This window comes from Amblyomma mixtum, chromosome 2 (assembly GCF_055824585.1).
Source record: "Amblyomma mixtum isolate Tamu chromosome 2, ASM5582458v1, whole genome shotgun sequence".
NCBI classification, from domain to species: domain Eukaryota; kingdom Metazoa; phylum Arthropoda; class Arachnida; order Ixodida; family Ixodidae; genus Amblyomma; species Amblyomma mixtum.
The window spans coordinates 157,392,801-157,412,410 of record NC_143013.1 but is presented as its reverse complement, the minus strand read 5'-3'; the positions used below and the strand labels follow the sequence as shown (position 1 = coordinate 157,412,410).

Sequence of the window (19,610 nt, the reverse complement as noted above, 5' to 3'; positions counted from 1 at the left end):
AAACCTTCGCACTACCCTCCTCGAGCGACCAGCAATGGCTGATCGCACGGGACTGAAAAACCCCGCGCGAAAAGGGCCGCACCGCTTCGCGCTCTGAGTAAATTCTGTGTAACGTATGCAGGCTTACAGCTTCGAGAACTCAAGTTGCTTCGTTCCTCAGCGACTGTACATGCGAAATTTCAGGCAAGGCAATATTAATTTTTATTCATGTTCGGCGGCCGATACTATAAAGAGAAGTATAGAGAAACAAAACAGGTAACAGCGGCCCGCTGTACTCAACTGCGGTAACAAGGGCTTTGCATGAGGAAGGTGCACGGCAGTTGGAGCACTATAAGCCCTCATTCTTGACTTGTTACATTTTTCGGTAGTACTGAGCCACAGAGGAGCTTCCAGTATGGAAAAAGCTAGGGTGAGAGCAGCCCCCACTTTGAGCACCGCTAAAGCACAGGCGCAGTGCCTCTTCCGCATCTTTACTTGCATCTCCTTCAACGCAAACACGGTTACGAAGCTGTGGCGAGGGAAAACGTGGTGAGAGCTGTATTTTCTATCTTCCCGTAATGCAATGACTAAGGAATCCTGCAATAAAGTGTTCGGTTTTAACGTAGTCATACGGAGTAGACGCGCGAAAGCATGTGCTCATTCTTCGCCTTTTCTTACTGCCATCAGCGGACGTGAGGCCGAGCCGAGGACCGCATCAGGCAGAGGCAAAAAGCAATCAAGGAAGCACACAAAAAGACTACGGTAGAGCGACTGTCGGCGGGGCTCGCTCGAGCAAAGAGCGTGCAAGGTGTCCAATGACGTGATATAAACGCACACAAAACAGAGGCGATGCTGCAGCGCAGCATTGAAACTTTCGCGCGTCACGCTAGAGCGGCGTGCGAACGCTGGTGTTCCCTAGGTACACACGTACACTAAATCGCATGAGCCAAGCTGTGTAGAGTACGCTAAGCCACACAATATGCGAAAATAAAAACCGAAACCAGTAGCGTTTGGCAACATCATCATCATTCCTTATTCTGCGACGCAGTTACGGGGAGCTGAGTTATAGCCTTAGAACTAGGCAGACAGTGCAGCCGTGCAGCGGCTGCGGCTTTCCTGGCCCCAGATGCGTCGCCTGTAGCTGCCCGGCATGCTGCCCGGTTTTCCAAGCTTTCGTTCGCAGCGCCGCCAGAAACAGATGGTTGTGAGTAGTCGCATTTTTTCACCGCAATCATTCCAATTTGCTGACTTTGTAATTGAAACAAAATATTTAGTCGTTTAATGCAACAAGTTTGTGGCAAAAAGGGCTTTATCAATTCTTTTTTTAACGCGTGTAAAGTTAGGCGACATTAGCGCCACCTTTCCGTTCGCTGGCGGCGGATTGCGAGTCTCATGTTGGCCGCGCGCTACACTATCTTTTTTAGGACGCTGAAACGACTCTTTGTTGGCGGGGTGCGACGGTTGTGATGTGGGTGCGTTTCTTCAGTTTGTTTGTGTTAAATGTGCGGCCTCGTTAGTGTTGTGGTAGTGTGACTGAACTCGGAAGGTGACAGATGGCTCCAGTGCTGCGGAAGACGTTCTTACGCGCACGCAGTGCTCAAAAACTGCTCTGACGTACTGCACGCAACCACGCCGAGAGCGGCCGGCGCCCGATGCCCGATAGACGAAACGGCTTGCCGTGAACGTTGACAAATGTAAGTACAGAACTGGAAAATGACTTCTGCGATGTGTCGGGGGTATGATTGAGGGCTGCGAATGCATTTGCGTTGGTCTTCACGTCTTGTTCGCAGTGAGGTGCAAAATGCGGGCACCACGCGATCGTTTGCGGAGAGAAGGTGTTCTGACACGCTCGCTTGCAAACTATGCAACTTTTAACCCGCCGCCTCACGCTGTTTGCGTCAGCTCCTCGGCGCAGGAGTTATGTGAGAGAATTTGGTTGCACGCCGAAACTATGGGGTGCTGCTTGATTCGTTATTCCGACTTAACAGGAGCAGCGCGTGAAAAGGAGACCATAAGAACGAAAAGTGCTTGTAGCGGCGTGCGTCTTTTGATTCTGCTGCCTGAGTGTTTACTGGATAAGGAGCATTGCCCGTTCTACGTCGCAGTCACATCAAGTGCTGTGTTTCTTGATAGTTCTGGTCAACGAAACGACGATTAAAAATAGCAGAACCATTCCATTGCAGTGCAGCTGAGGTAATCGCACAATGGAAGGTTTGTTGTCATTTTATTTTTTTACGTTCACTACATTTATGTCATTCCCCCATTTTCAGTCTGAAGCGATAAAAGTATAACGTGATTCGCGAATAATAGCTTTAAGAAAAGTATGACAAGCTTTGTAAACCATTTTTTTGCTAACTATTGGAGGCATAGGTAATTAATAATTAGCCTCCACTCATGAACACATTGGACTGAACAGCTAGAGGTTTCAATGGGATGTGGCTTCTGTGATGTTTATGAAAGCATGGCTCTAATGCAGCCTTTCTTCAAATGCACCCGCAGTCAAGCCCTGTACAGCTGCTCCACCGGTATCATCACGCTACTTTTGCACCAGCTTTCATCTGTCATCGAGCCAATGCTACCTCAACCAGAGGCAAATGACATCAAGACCTGCTGGTTCAGCCTATTAGCCATTGACACTGAATATCAAGCATGTGCCACTTGTAAAAGGATAGGTAGACAAGTGGGTATATTTTCCTTGTCTTTTTTAGCCTGCCAAAAATTTTCTGGTCCAGGCTCCCTCTCTCTTTCGTTTTTTTTTCTTTTAAAAGAGGACCAAGAGAAAGCGAAAAGATATTGCGGGCGTCATAAGAGCACTCCCCTAGTCAAGTGCATTGTGTTATAGTGTGAAATGCTTTCTATAGTTTTTTCCCTCATGCCTCTCGTGCTTGGAAATCTTGACCACTGTATAGACCAAATTAAAACAATTATCTGCTTCATGACCTTTATACAGCAGTCTAAAAGCAGCAAATAAATTTTATAGGTTTACTTCAGCAGTACCTACCTCTTACAAGGTATGGCATGTTTGAAGTGAACCAGTGATGTGATAGGCATGGCCTAACGGGCAAGGCATAATTGAATATTGGCGTTCAAGTGGAGCACTCTGCTTTAGGAGCATATTTGTTGCTAGCATCAATAATTGATACCTTACCAGGTTATCCTTGCATTACATGAAACCCTGCAAAGCTTATATTTTAGCTGTACAGAAGAAAGGTGCTTATTCGATGTCATGAGCATTGCTGAGGTTTTCTTTCACACTCCCTTTGTCACAACTGACTGCACTGTACAGTTGAAATGCATTTGGAATTGAGTACTGGCGCATTGTTTTCTTTATTCATGCCGACGTTCAGTTACTGATTGCATTACACTAGCTGAGCCTAAGTCAACAAATATTGCTGTGACCTTAACAAGACCCCTGGCTTTACTTGAACCGATGCATTTGATGTTGCCTTTCTCCCGTGCCATCAAGGTTTGTAATAAGCTGTGTAAATAACTTATTTTCTTTCTCGAGTTATTTATTGCTGCAATTAGTGACAGGTAATTTCCTAAAGAACAACCTAAGTGCACATTTTTATCTTCTTTGCAACACTTGTTTGCTTGTTTCCCATGTATTCTTAACTTAAACAGATATGAGCAGGCCTCAGCACTAGAGGGATGTGCTGCGGGACAAATAAAAAACTACCAGTCCAGCTGCTCCCTTAGGGGCACGTTTCTGAGGCTTTTATCGCTTGTAGTTCTATGCAGCTTTACTTACAAGTATTGTATCTGACGCAGTGTGTGCCTTAATATTTTGATTCATTTGCTTTAGAGTGTGCCTCTCTTGCCCTGACGAACTTGCTCACCTTTGTACTCTTTGTTCATACATTTTCCCCTAACACCTGGTGTAGCTCCAAATGATACATTCTCTACAGCAACATGTGCATTATATTGCAATGTCTTTGTGCCATCACTTTTGAAAGCAAAAGCTGCCTGAATTTTTGTGCAGACAAATCAGAAACACAACATAATTTTTATATTTTATGGCCTGCATGTTATCTTCATATGACTGGAATGGCTAAATATCTCTTCGTGGTAGCCTAATTTGGTCATCATCATCATCAGCCTGACTACACCCACTGCAGGGCAAAGACCTCTCCCATGTCTCTCCAATTAACCCTGTCCTTTGTCACTTGCCGCCACTGTATCCCCGCAAACTTCTTAATCTCATCCGACCACCTAACTTTCTGCCGTCCCCTGCTGCGTTTGCTTTCTCTTGGAATCCACTCCGTTACCCCCAAGGACAAGCGGTTATCTTGCATTCGCATTACATGCCCTGCCCAAGCCCATTTCTTCTTCTTGATTTCAACTAAGATGTCATTAACCCGCGTTTGTTCCCTCACCCACTCCGCCCTCTTCCGGTCTCTTAACGTTACACCTATCATTTTCCTTTCCATAGCTCGCTGCGTTGTTCTTAACTTAAGCTGAACCCTCTTTGTTAGCCTCCACGTCTCTGCCCCATAGGTGAGTACCGGTAGGATACAGCTGTTGTATACTTTTCTCTTCAGGGATATTGGTAAGCTACCAATCATGATCTGAGAGAATCTGCTATATGCGCTCCACCCCATTCTTATTCTTCTAGTTATTTCCCTCTCATGATCCGGATCTGCGGTCACTACCTGCCCTAAGTAGACATATTCTCTTACTACTTCCAGCACCTCGCTACCAATTGCGAACTGCTGTTCCCTTGCTAGGCTGTTGAACATTACTTTGGTTTTCTGCATGTTAATTCTTAGCCCCACCGTTCTGCTCTGCCTGCCTAACTGGTTGATCATGATTTGCAGTTCTTGTCCTGAGTGGCTTAGCAAGGCAATGTCATCAGCGAATCGCAAATTACTCAGGTATTCTCCATTAACTTTTATCCCTAACTGTTCCCATTCCAGTCCCCGGAATACCTCCTGTAAGCAGGCATTGAAGAGCATTGGCGAGATCATGGCTCCCTGCCTGACACCTTTCCGTATTGGAATTTTATTGCTGACTTTATGGAGAACTATAGTAGCTGTGCAATCGTTATAAATATCTTCCAATATTTTCACATAACACTCTTCCACACCCTGATTCCGCAATGCCTGCATGACAGCTGAGGTTTCCACTGAGTCAAATGCTTTCTCGTAATCAATGAAGGCTATATATAGGGGTTGGTTATATTCTGCGCATTTCTCTATCACCTTATTGATAGTGTGAATGTGGTCTATTGTCGAGTATCCTTTACGAAAGCCTGCCTGATCATTTGGTTGACTAAAGTCCAAGGTTGTCCTGACTATATTAGCGATTACCTTAGTAAATACCTTGTAGGCAACGGACAATAAGCTGATTGGTCTGTAATTCTTCAAGTCCTTGACGTCTTCTTTCTTATGAATTAAGATAATGTTAGCGTTCTTCCAAGCTTCTGATACTCTCGAGGTCACAAGGCACTGCGTATACAGGGTGGCTAGTTTTTGTAGCACAATCTCTCCGTACTTCAACAAATCTGCTGTTACCTGATCCTAACCAGCTGCTTTCCCTCTTTGGATTGATCCTAAGGCTTTCTTTACTTCCTCCTTCGTTACTGGCAGGATGTCCCATTGCTGTGCTCGACTGCCTCCCTCAGTAACTTGATGATACATTCGCTACTGTATAGATTTGTGTAGAATTCTTTGGCTAATTCAACTATCTTATCCATATTGCTGATGACATTGCCCTGTTTGTCTTTTAGCGCATACATCTGGTTTTTACCTATGCCCAGTTTTCTCCTCACTGATTTTAGGCTACCTCCGTTCCTTAGAGCATGCTCGATTTTCTCCACGTTAAACTTTCTTATGTCGGCTACCTTGCGCTTATTTATTAACTTCGATAGATCTGCTAGTTCTATCCTGTCTGTGGAGTTAGAAGTCCTCATGCTTTGGCGTTTATTAATCAGATCTTTAGTCTCCTGAGATAGCTTGCTGGTATCCTGTCGAACCATCCTACCACCTACTTCTGCGGCGCACTCTGTAACGATAGCTGTAAGATTATCATTCATTGTTTCAACACTGCGGTTGTCTTCTTCAGTTAAAGCGGAAAATCTGTTTTGCAGCGACAGTCTGAATTCCTCTACCTTCCCTCTTAATGCTAACTCGTTAATAGCCTTTCGCTTCACCAGTTTCCTCCGTTCCCTCTTCAAATCTAAGCTAACACGAGACCTTACCATTCTGTGGTCGCTACAATGGACCTTAGCGAGGACCTCCACATCCTCTACGATGCCAGGGTGTGCACACAGTATGAAGTCTATTTCATGTTTAGTCTCACCATTGGGGCTCTTCCACGTCCACTTCCTGTTTGCTCGTTTGCGGAAGAGGGTATTCATAATCCGTAAACTATTTCTATCTGCGAACTCTACTAATAACTCTCCCCTACTGTTCCTAGAACCTATGCCATAGTCACCTACCGCCTTGTCTCGAGCCTGCCTAATTAGGTGTAACACGTTAATGTCAGTTCCTGTGAATATCATTCAGTCTTCGAATGTGGGGGCAGAATTGAACACAACAGCATGTTATAGCTTTTTCTTGTTCAGGGCGCATTACATTTAGTTCTAGTCTTGTGACTGCTGCTTATGCTATTACTCAGCAGCCTTATCAAACTCACTCGGAGTGCTGCATTTTAGTGCACATTTAACTGATTGTTGCTGCTCCGTGTTTGATTCTATTAGAAGTTACTATAACTGTATACTTTGAATGTTTTCTTGTGCAGTTCTCATGCTGCTGCATTCTGCCATGGAGAAGGCTACCTGTTCGTGCACACGTCTCATCACTAGGACGCTATCTCTTCCACTGGTGATGCAGACAAGTAACGACAGGGTTAATTGGAGAGGCATGGGAGAGGCCTTTGCCCTGCAGTGGGCATAGTCAGGCTGATGATGATGATGAACAACAAGCAGGCTGCCTGATATTGAGGACAAGTGTCAGGATAGTGCACCAACAAAGTCGCTTAAGCATTTCTGTGCTGATGCATTTTTATTAAAATCAGCTCATAGCTTAATATCTACATCCATGGGGACATTTAGCATATGTTTGGCATTTGTTTGACTTTTAATTCACTAGTGTTTGGAGCCTTTAATGTTGGTCTTAAGACAGTGTAAGCATTGTTTCACTGTGTGGGATTTTTTAGCTGTTTTGGAGAGATATGTGTGTATGCATGCAGTTTTTTTCCACGGGTTTGTTATGTGGCTCATGGAACTTTCATGTTACAGAATAAACTATTTTGTTTCTGTGTTGTACAGGAAAGTGAGCAGTATTTATATGCACCAGGTGTTTCAGGGAAGAATAAGTAGTTTTCAAAAATATGGCTTTTGCTGCATAATATTACCAGTGTTAGCAGACACCAGAAAGCCGTTGAGGTGTATTTGGTAAGCTGGTTAACTAATTTCTGATAATTAACTTTTTAACTAACATGTTCGTAGCAGCCATATCAGTTTCTGGAATGTACAAAACATGATTACTTTCGCCGCTGTGGCTCGACAAAATTTGGCTGCATCGTGCGAAAATACATGCGCTTTTGAAAGCACACAGGGAAAGAAACCCCTCCAGTGCATGTAACTGCTACAAATCTCTAATGGCAACTAGACGCCTAACTCTGGTAGTGAAGGAATCATATTCTTAGCAGTAAGAAACACACACAACACCAAGACACACACACACACAGGACACCCGCTAGACTTCAACTATCTTTACTGGACACATGTACAACATAAATATGTATCACTGAGCACACGCAGGTGCCTCGTCATCCGCAACAGGTCTAACTACGCCCTGCCCTCTCCAGCAAGGCATACGGTTGCGCCGATAAACAATCTCTTTTTCTGCCAACACCAGGGAGGGAGTGCTTACACATGTCACTCGCCTCTTGAATACGAAAGACTTCGATAATTTTTCTTTCTTTTTTCTCGGCTCCCAGGCCTTTCGTATTCAAGAGGCGGGTGACGTGTGTAAGCACTCCCTCCCTGGCATTGGCAGAAAAAGGGATATTTTATCGGCGCAACCGTATGCCTTGGAGGAGAGGGGAGGTCGTAGTTAGACCTGATGCCGATGACGAGGCACCTGCGTGTGCTCAGTGATACATATTTATGTCGTACAAGTGTCCAGTAAAGATAGTTGAAGTCTAGCGGGTGTCCTGTGTGTGTGTGTCTTGGTGTTGTGTGTGTTCTTACCGCTAAGAGTATGCATTCCTTCAAGCCGTTACCAACTAGCCCAACTTAATGTTTTAACAAAGTTTCTGATAGTGAAAAGGTTCATTAATAAAAATTAGCTAACCAGCTTATTACGTAAGACTCTTCACAAGTTTTCTGGTGCCTGCCAACACTGGTAATACTGTGCTGAAAAAGCCATACATTCACCTCAAAATACCTGTTTTTTGAAAATTACTTAGTCTTCCCTGAAACACCTCGTATATATGTAAGAAAAACCTAACGGGATATAATTGACGATGTTTTGGTTGGAGGGCAAGTCGTTTTCAAGTGTACTGCAGCATTTGAAGCGCACAGCTTTTGTTTCGAATGCTATACTATACTCGAAAAAGGCTGGTCCTCCAGCCGAAACATCGTGAATTAAAACCTGTTATGTTTTTCAATTGCTGTGTGTCAGTCATTGTTACTCAGAGGGAACTGAGGGGAAGCGTGCCGAAGGCAATATTCTGTTCCTCTATTGTTCTCCATAAAATATTTTGATGCATCATGCATGTGTTGTAGCGCGTATGTACACTTGTGCACAATAAATGTAATAATTTGCATTTTGCTTCTATTATTCTTTAAGCACTCCAGGATAGTGTTCACAAAATGATTTTGAAGTGATAAATCTATGTTGGTAAAAGTGTTGTACTGTGTAGTTAACATACACTTTTCCAAAAGTTGATGTAGGAATTATACTTTCTTCGTACTTGAGTCTTTAGAATAACGGTGGCCAATTGTCGGAAGACCGTTGATAGGGTGTTGGTAGACATTGTCGGTATGTGGTTGATAAGAAGTGTGAAGACTCTCTATGTACTTGAGTCTTTTGGATAACGGTGGCCAATTGTCGGAAGACCGTCAATAGGGTGTTGGTAGACATTGTCGGTATGTGGTTCATAAGAAGTGTAAAGACTTTCTATGTACTTGAGTCTTTTGGATAACGGTGGCCAATTGTCGGAATACCGTTAATAGGGCGTTGGTAGACATTGTCGGTAAGGGGTCAGTAGGAAGTGTATACAAACTCGATAAGGGGATGATTGGAAGTATAAAGACTTTCTATGTACTTGAGTCTTTTGGATAACGGTGGCCAATTGTCGGAAGACCGTTAATAGGGTGTTGGTAGACATTGTCGGTAAGGGGTCAATAGGAAGTGTATACAAACTCGATAAGGGGATGATAGGAAGTATAAAGACTTTCTATGTACTTGAGTCTTTTGGATATCGGTGGCCAATTGTCGGAAGACGGTTGATAGGTGGTTACTACAATGTACAAATGCGTTTAAAAGACTTTCTATTCAATGTTGATAGGTTCTATTAACAATTGTCGAAAGACTTTCTAAACAAAGTTACTAAAAATTTTTGTAAGGGCTGGCTCATGCAGTTTGAACGCATCGCAACTTTCAATCAGTGGGAGGACACCGCAACACTTCGAATGTCTTCTTCAGTCTGGAAGACGGCGCTCGTACGTGGTACGAGAATCGTGAAGAAGTTCTAACATCATGGCATGAGCTCCGCCGTCGTCTGCTCGACACATATACCAGCATGGATCGTCAGGAACGAGCTCAGCGGGCTCTGCAGTCCCGTATACAGATGCCCAATGAGACTCAGCATGTATGTTGAAGACTTGACGCGGCTGTTCCGGAGAGCTGGTCCCTGCTATGTCGGAAGACAAAAAGCTCCGCCACTTAATGCGTGGAGTCAAAGAGCAACTCTTCGCTGGCCTCGTACGCAACCCCCCCGGTACTGTCGCTGAGTTTTTGAAGGAGGCGGTTACAATGGAGCAGGTCCTTCAGCGGCGGTCCACCGTATACGAGAGGCCAGTACTTGCTGTTTCCGTGACAGAGTCCTTCCCGGCATTCGGACAAAACCCTGATCTCCTACGGGACATGATCCGCTCTATTGTACGTGAAGAGATCCAGAAAATTTGCGGTGCGTCGCAGCCAGCGGTCGGCTCTCTTGCTAGTGTCATCCGCGAGGAGGTGCAGCAAGTGATCAGACCTCCGTTGCTGGGTGACAAACCTCAGCCCTAACGGAATGACTTCCACCACCCGACATACGCTGAGGCCCTGCGACGTCCTGCCCCAGCATCTGAGTCATGTGTTCCTGGCCACCACCCGACATACGCTGAGGCCCTGCGACGCCCTGCCCCAGAATCTGCGTCATTTGTTCCTGACCATCACGTCCCGCTACCTTCCGTGCAACCAGCGCAGTACTTGCCGAATGATCGGCCACCTCTGCGCAAGGCGGACGTCTGGCGTGGCCCCGACCGCAGGCGTTTGTGCTTCCACTGTGGAGAGCCCGGTCATTTATTCCGCCAGTGCCCATATCGTGAGCTCGGCCTGCAGGGCTTCCTCGCCGACGCGCCCAGACCTCCATTTGGTCAACGACCCCGCGATATTGAAGAATACTTGTCTCTGCAGCGTTTGCCACCCTCCGAGCGACGGCAGTCAAGATCGCCGTCACCTCGCCGACCGTCACCATCATCGGCAAGCCACCAATTCTCACGACCAGCGCAAGGCCGGTCGCCGAGCCCTCGCCGGGAAAACTGACGGCAGCGAGCTCCGGGGGCGGGGTCGCTGGAACTCGACGCTCTACAGTCCCCCCCACAACGCGAACATCGGCTGGCAGGAACGTGACGACATCGACGCCCACAGCTTCAGAACATGAGGACCGGTTCTCACTCGATATACCTGTTGAAGAGGGGTTTATTGGCAAGTTCGAAGGACTGGCAGCGAAACGATGGCACAGGCTGTTCGAGTAGCGGCGGCACCAGAACAGAACCAAGAGCGAGCTCGAGCTCTCCACGCGCGCGGCCGCCGGAATCGGAGGACGCACAAATCGCTTCGTCGTCGTTGATGCTGGCGCTCTGCCTTCTTCATTGCAACTGCCCCGGCGAAAACAGGGAGCCATCCTGGCGACTCAGAGCGAGCAGGTGACGATGGGGTCGTAGTAGGGTTTTAGCCGGCTCACGTGAACAATTTCGCGGCCGCGACGGCGGTGGTCCGAGGAAGGCGTGACCGGTTCGACTGTGTAGTTCACAGGTGAAGTGCGCTGCACGACACGGTAGGGACCGAGGTACTTAGCCGCAAACTTGGATGCAGCCGGTACAGACAGCCAGACGAGCGAGTCAGTTGAAAAGACATGGGTGGGCTTGCCTTGGTCAGTCTCATATTTGCGGAGGCTTTGATTGGCGGATGTCAACGAGCGAGCCAGCTGGCGGCACTGCTCGGCATGACGGGCAGCGTCGGAGAAAAAGGTGCATTCAGAACTGTCGGGGTTGTAAGGAAGGATAGTATCCAGAAGACAGGAAGGTTCACGGCCGTATAAAAGAAAGTACGGGAAAAATCCGGTGGTGGCCTGGGAAGCAGTATTGTATGCATAAGTTACGAATGGTAGGACTTGATCCCAATTAGTGGCGTCAGAGGAAATATACATGGCGAGCATGTCACCAAGAGTCCGGTTGAATCTTTCAGTGAGGCCGTTCGTTTGGGGATGATAGGCGGTGGTCGTGCGATGAACGGTGTGGCACGCATCCAGAACCTCGTGAACGACTTCGGATAAGAAAACGCGGCCGCGATCGCTGAGTAGCTCCCGAGGGGCCCCGTGGCGTAGGACGAAGTGATGAAGGAAAAAGGATGCGACGTCGCGAGCAGTAGCCGAGGGCAGGGCGGCCGTCTCCGCGTATCTTGTGAGGTGGTCCACAGCTACGATAATCCAGCGATTCCCGGCAGGCGTGCACGGGAGCGGACCATACAGGTCGATGCCCACGCGATCGAAGGGACGAGCTGGGCAAGGCAATGGCTGTAACGGGCCGGCGGAAAGACGAGGAGGTGATTTCCGCTGCTGACAGGCAGTGCACGAGCGTATATAGCGGCGGACAAAAGTGTACATTCCGCGCCAGTAGTATCGCTGACGCAGACGCTCGTAGGTTTTCAGCAATCCAGCATGTGGACATTGTGGGTCGGCATGGTGATGCATACAAACATCAGAGCGAAGGTGGCGAGGGATGACCAAGAGCCATTTGCGGCCATCCGGGCGATAGTTGCGGCGATACAGTAGAGAGTCTCGAATTGTGAAATGGCAAGCTTGACGACGAAGTGACCGAGGGAACGATGCCGTAGACGGTGCGCTGAGGAGGTCGAGGAGTGAAGAAATCCATGGGTCTCGTCGTTGTTCGAAAGTGAGGTCCGTGGCGGTGAGAGCGGCCAGCGTCGAGTCGGATATGGACGAAGCGGGCGCAGGAGATGGCAAAGGTGAGCGCGACAAGGCGTCAGCGTCGGAATGTTTGCCGCCCGACCGATACACAACGTTAATGTCATATTCCTGCAGACGAAGGGCCCAGCGGCCGAGGCGTCCAGAAAGGTCTTTCAGTGTAGCCAACCAGCAGAGGGCATGGTGATCAGTAACAACGTCCAGGGGGCGGCCGTATAAGTAGGGACGAAATTTTGTTAACGCCCACACTATGGCGAGGCACTCTTTTTCTGTAACAGTGTAATTGGCTTCCGCTTTGGTGAGTGCACGGCTGGCGTAAGCAACAACGTATTCGGAAAAGCCCGGTTTACGCTGCGCAAGGACTGCCCCGAGGCCGATGCCTCTGGCGTCGGTGTGGAGCTCAGTAGGCGCGCTGGGGTCGTAATGGCGAAGGATCGGTGGTGAAGTCAGAAGACGACGGAGCGTATTGAAAGCATCGTCGCAGGTTGAGTTCCAAGCAGATAGCTTGGTGGGACCATTCAAAAGCTTTGTAAGCGGCGCAATGATAGAGGCGAAGTTGCGCACAAAACGGCGGAAATACGAGCACAGGCCCACGAAGCTTCGCAGCTCTTTAACAGAAGTCGGCTTGGGAAAGTGCATGACAGCACGTAGTTTCTCTGGATCGGGCAGGACGCCATCCTTGGAGACAACGTGGCCGAGTATGGTCAGCTGGCGGGCCCCAAATCGGCATTTCTTTAGGTTCAGTTGGAGACCGGCGCCGGTGAGACAGGTCAGTACCTTGTGCAACCGCGTGAGATGAGTCGGAAAATCGGGCGAAAAAACGACAACATCGTCTAGGTAGCATAGGCAAATATTCCACTTAAGTCCACGCAAGATATTGTCCATCATTCTCTCAAACGTAGTGGGAGCGTTGCAGAGTCCGAATGGCATGACGGTAAACTCATAAAGGCCGTCAGGTGTGACGAAACCGGTTTTCGGGCGGTCAGACTCAGCCATGGGCACTTGCCAATAGCCGGATCGGAGATCCAAGGAAGAGAAGAACTCGGCGCCTTGCAAACAGTCGAGGGCGTCGTCAATACGTGGTAGCGGGTAGACGTCCTTGCGCGTAATTTTGTTCAGGCGGCGGTAGTCAACGCAAAATCGAATCGAACCATCCTTCTTTTTGACCAGCACGACGGGAGACGACCACGGACTAGAAGAGGGCTGAATAACGCCGCGCTGCAGCATGTCGTCAACCTGCTCAGCGATGACGCGGCGCTCCGGAGGCGACACACGATAGGGGTAGAGGGGCATGAGTTCCGGTATCGATGTGGTGGACGATAGTGGTCGCGCGGCCCAGGGAAGTTGTCTGGTGGTCGAATGATGAGCGGAACTTGTTAAGCAGGGCGAGGAGCTGCTCGCGGTGAGGTGGGTCGAGGTCGCTGGCAACTGAGCGGTGAAAAATCGCCGAGGACAGCGGGTCGCAGGTAGCGTTAGGCAGCGTGAGGGCGGCGATTGGTGTACTTTCGGAAAGAGCATCATCGTCGAAGGGTGCGATCAGGTCAACGGGTTCAACATGTCCAAGGCACTCTCCACGGAGCAACCTGAACCCAGAGGGTGAGGGATTCGAGACGACGATCTCGGCGGCACCTTGGCGCATGTCGACGGCGGCAAACGGAAGAGGAAGGTGTCGGCGAGAAGCAAAGATAGGCGAAGGGGCGAAGAGTACAGGCTCGCAGGAACCAGAAATTGAGGAAAGGGGAACGAGCACGGCACTGCCGGGGGGAACATCGGTGTCGGCGGCGACAACGCATTTGGTACCAGAGCAAGGCGGCTGTTTGTCGACGGGCGCATCGCAGAGCATGGAAAAGGAGACGTGAGCACGGGCACAGTCTATGACGGCATGGTGACGGGATAGAAAATCCCAGCCAAGGATGAGGTCATGGGAGCAAGAGCTGAGCACTAAAAATTCGACGACATATAAAACGTCCGCGATGACGACACGTGCCGTGCAAGCGGCAGAAGGATGAATGGGCTCGGCGCTAGCGGTGCAAAGAGAGAGTCCAGAAGTAGAAGTGGTGACTTTACGAAGTGAACGGCAGAAGTTTTCGGCTATCACGGAAACGGAAGCACCAGTGTCCACAAGCGCAAGTGCTCGAATGCCGTCAACTAACACGTCTAAAAAGTTCGGTGGTGAAAGGCGAGGTCTTGAGCAGGTCGAAGTGTGCGCAGTTCGTGCCCCCAGAACTGCGGCTCCTAGTTTTCCGGGTTGTCGGTCATGTTACGACGCCGCATAGGTGACAAGGACCGACGACGAGGGGAAGGTGACCGATCAGAAGAGACGTGGGGCCGGCGTGGCAAGTGGTCAGCAAAAGCCTCCCCAGGTAGCCCTGAAGGTGTGCGAGCGGCGCGAGACGGGTAGTAGTACGGCACAGCGGGCACAGGCGCAGCCAGAACCTGACGACAGTGGCGGGCGACGTCGCCTGGGAGACCGCACGTGTAACAAATCGGCCGGTTGTCAGCAGTGCGCCAAGAACTGTAGGAAGTAGGCGCCGGTCGGAGCCGGGGAGCACGAGGTGTAGGCGGCGTTGTCCGGACGTATGGAAAGGCCAGCGGTTGCGGTGGTAGGGCGACGGCTTCGGCATACGTGAGAGGCGCACGCATAGGGGCAGGCGGCGTAGCAATAGGAGTGCCGTAGCTCAAAGGTGCAGCGACGGGGGCGGTCTGCATCGAGAGGAGGTTGACTTCAGGAGCCAGTGGAGCCGGAGCCGGCTGCCGACGAACGGGAAGCGCATCGGCGACCTCCTGTGCTGTGGTCTGCCGTATCTCAGGGGTCAGGGTGTGGGGCGTAGAGTGCGCGCCAGAGATGAGCGAAAGCTGCCGGGCCACCTCATGACGCACGAAGTCTTTGATGTGATCCAAAAGGTCACTATTGACGGCCAAGCCGGAGATGGACTCTGCAGGTGCGGGCGGGCAACGAGCGTTAAGTCGCTGCTTGCGCAACTCATCGAAGCTCTGGCACAGGTTGTACACGGAGGCGACGGTTGTGGGACTTTTGGCCACCAGCATATGGAAAGCGTCGTCGTCGATGCCCTTCATAATATGGTTGATCTTGTCGGCCTCAAGCATAGACGGGTCGACACGCTTGCATAGATCGACCACATCTTCGATGTAGGCGGTGAAACTTTCACCCGCACACTGAACACGAGCGCGCAAGCATTGTTCAGCGCGAAGTTTACGCACGGCGGGACGGCCAAAAACTTCGGCAAACGTTGTCTTGAAAGTAGCCCATGTTGGAATATCAGCCTCGTGATTGCGAAACCAGAGATTCGCGACGTCGCTCAGGTAAAATATTACGTTGTTTAGTTTCATTCGGTCATCCCAGTTGTTGTGACGGCTCACCCGCTCATACGAAGCCAGCCAATCCTCGACATCCTGGTCGCAGTGTCCGTTGAAAACGACGGGGTCTCTCTGCCGGACGGCACCGGAGGAAATGACGGGCTGCGATGGGACTGCTGGCTGCTAGCTTTCGTTGGTCGTCGCCATCGGAATTGTGCGGCTGCGGAGCTCCACGTTGGTAGTGTACTAGGCGAACCCGCACCTCCACCAAATGAAGAGGGGTTTATTGGCAAGTTCGAAGGACTGGCAGCGAAACGATGGCACAGGCTGTTCGAGTAGCGGCGGCACCAGAACAGAACCAAGAGCGAGCTCGAGCTCTCCACGCGCGCGGCCGCCGGAATCGGAGGACGCACAAATCGCTTCGTCGTCGTTGGTGCTGGCGCTCTGCCTTCTTCATTGCACTGTACTTATTGACGGTCACAAGATTAGCTCTCTGCTGGACACCGGAGCTGATTTTTCCATTTTAAGCGGCAAATTGGCAGCTCTCCTCAAAAAAGTCACGACACCATGGCCTGGCACGCAGATCCGCACGGCTGGCGGCCACATCGTCACTCCGCTTGGCCAGTGTACAGCTCGCGTCCAGATCCGCAACTCCACGTTCGTTGTCAGCTGCCTGGTTCTCCGTGATTGTTCTCGTGACCTGATCCTGGGCGTTGACTTTCTCCGTGAAAATGGGGCCATAATCAATCTCCGTCAGCGCACAGTTACTTTTTCGACAGACAACGCCGATGACACTTCCCACACTCGCCCATGTAGCTCCGCCCTTCGCATTTCCTCCGAGAGTGCTTTCATCCCGCCACGCTCCAGTGTTTTTGTTACTGTCGACTGCGATGGGCTCCGTGACGGAACAGCAGTCGCCGAAGGCAATATTTCAATGTTGCTGACACACGGCATTTGTACGGCCTGAAGCCTCGTCCACATACGCAATGGTAGGACCCAATTACTGGTTACTAATTTCAGCCACGAACTTCGGCACCTCTTCCGCGCCACAGCGATTGCGTTCGCCGACCAATTAGCTGATGTTTCGGAATGTTTTGCGTGCACAGCCGTGGAATCTCCGAACATGTCTCTCGATCACATTGACATCAACTCAGGGTTGTCACAGGTTCAACGCCGCGCTCTCCGTACCTTACTACACCAATACACAGCCTGCTTTGCGTCTACTTCGAAAGTTCAACAGACAGCCATTACGAAACACCGTATCATCACGAGTGAAGACGCCCGTCCCATACGCCAACAGCCGTACCGTATTTCACCTAAAGAACGCGAGGCCATCCAAACACAAGTGAAGGAGATGCTCACTGACGGTATTATTCAACCATCTCAGAGTCCGTGGTCATCGCCTGTTGTTTTAGTTAAGAAGAAGGATGGAACGCTGCGCTTTTGCGTCGATTACAGAAAATTTAACACCATAACTAAAAAGGACGTATACCCACTGCCCCGCATAGACGACTCGCTCGACCGCCTTCGCCGCGCCAAATATTTTTCTCGATTGATTTAAAGAGCGGGTACTGGCAGATTGAAGTTGAAGAACGGGACCGGGAAAAAACAGCTTTCATTACTCCCGACGGTCTATACGAATTCAAGGTGTTGCCCTTCGGCCTCTGTTCAGCGCCGGCAACGTTTCAGAGAATGATGGACACAGTTCTCGCTGGTCTCAAATGGCAAACTTGTTTAGTTTACCTGGATGACGTGGTCGTGTTCTCCGAAACCTTTGACGAACATCTTAAACGCTTGAGGACTGTATTAGATGCCCTTCAGTCGGCCAATTTAACTCTCAAGCCAGAAAAATGCCACTTCGGCTACGAACAACTGAAGTTTCTAGGCCACGTTGTGAGCGCCGCCGGTGTCCAACCCGATCCCGACAAAACTGCCGCCGTGGCCGAATTTCCGGTTCCTACCACGAAGAAAGCGCTGAAACGCTTCCTTGGTCTGTGCGCCTACTACCGTCGCTTTATCGCCGCCTTCTCCCAGCTTGCCGAACCCCTGACCCGTTTGACGCGGGACGATACCCCGTTCGTGTGGACTACCGAACAACAGGAGGCTTTCATAGAGCTACGCCGACGCCTGCACAGCAGCCCTGTTCTAGCTCACTTTGATGAGGAGGCTGCCACCGAAATCCACACAGACGCCAGCAGCATCGGCCTGGGGGCTGTCTTAGTCCAACACCAAGATGGCGTGGAACGCGTGATTGCATATGCGAGTCGTGTTTTGTCTCGCGCTGAAATTAACTACTCTACCTCGGAGAAGGAGCGCCTCACGGTTGTGTGGGCCACGATGAAGTTTCGACCCTACCTCTACGGCCGCCATTTCAAAGTCGTCACAGACCACCATTCCTTGTGCTGGCTATCCAATCTACGGGACCCATCGGGCCGCTTAGCAAGGTGGAGCCTTCGCCTCCAGGAATTTGACTACACCATAGCCTGTAAATCTGGACGCAGGCACGAAGATGCCGACACGCTCTCCCGCGCACCAATCGACCTAGCCGATGACAGCATAGAGGACGACAGTCGTTGCCTTGGAGTGGTCAGCGATTCCGACGTAATGGCGAGGCAGCGAGATGACATCACCTTACGACCCGTCATTGACCATTTGAAGGGCCGCACTGCTACCATACCCCGGGAATTTTCCCGGAACCTCTCCTCATTTTGCATGCGCAATGGCATACTGTTCAAGAAAAACTCGAGCCACGGCGACCGTGCCTATCTCCTCGTCGTGCCGGCAGACCTCCGTGCCGACATCCTTTTTGCCTCTCACGACGAGCCCACCTCTGGTCACTTGGGGTTTACACGCACTCTCGCTCGAGTACGCAAGGCCTATTATTGGCCTAAACTTGCTGCCGCCATCCGCCGCTACTTCCGAGGTTGCCGTCAGTGCCAGCGCCGCAAGTCGCCTCCCCTCAAGCCTGCGGGTTTACTCCAACCAGTTGCACCTCCTCGTACGCCCTTTGACCAAGTCGGCATGGATCTTCTCGGCCCATTCCCCCTATCGTTGGCCGGCAATAAGTGGATAATTGTCGCCACAGACTACCTGACACGCTATGCCGAAACCAAAGCGGTGCCCCGTGACACATCGTCTGAAATTGCGCAGTTCTTTATGCATCGCATTGTTCTGCGACACGGCGCCCCGTCCAGCGTAATCACCGATCGGGGAACGGCTTTCACAGCGCAGCTCATGCACGAGGTATTCAAGTTGAGCCATACCAGCCATCGCAAAACTACTGCCTACCACCCGCAGTCCAATGGGCTCACCGAGAGACTCAATAAAACTATAGCAGACATGCTCGCTATGTACGTAGACGTCCAGCATAAGACTTGGGACGAGATCCTTCCATACGTGACTTTCGCGTACAATACGGCAGTACAAGAAACCACTCACTTTACGCCATTTCGCCTTGTTTATGGGCGCGATGTGCACACCATGTTGGATGCCATGTTTCCATGCACTACTGACGACCGGGCGCTCACGCCACACGCCGAAGAATTTCTCCAAAACGCGGAGGAAGCCCGCCAACTCGCCCGCATGCACATCAGGAGGCAACAGGGCTCAGATGCACGCCGCTACAACCAGCGACACCGCCACGTCGAGTACCAACCGGACGACCAAGTGTGGGTGTGGACCCCTGTCCGTCGCCCAGGCATGTCGGAAAAACTCCTATGCCGCTACTTCGGCCCATACAGAGTGCTGCGTCGCATAACAGATGTGACTTATGAAGTTCTGTCCGACGGTTCTGTGCACAGTGCGCGCCGTCGACCCCAGTCAGAAGTAGTGCACGTTCTGCGTATGAAGCCCTTTTTCACGCACAGACAGCGCTTGCACAGTTGTTTCGG

The 19,610-nt window shown here is 50.3% G+C and overlaps 1 long non-coding RNA gene and 1 pseudogene across 1 annotated transcript; both read left to right on the top strand.

Moving 5' to 3' along the window:
- Positions 1-1,277: 1,277 nt before the first annotated feature.
- LOC149361376 (uncharacterized) lies at positions 1,278-7,693 on the top strand. Its single transcript, XR_016288394.1, has 3 exons — positions 1,278-1,673; positions 2,479-2,659; positions 6,721-7,693. It is a non-coding gene; the product is annotated as an uncharacterized LOC149361376 (long non-coding RNA).
- A 2,531-nt stretch (positions 7,694-10,224) lies between these two features.
- On the top strand, positions 10,225-19,549 carry LOC149361375 (uncharacterized; annotated as a pseudogene).
- Positions 19,550-19,610: the final 61 nt, after the last annotated feature.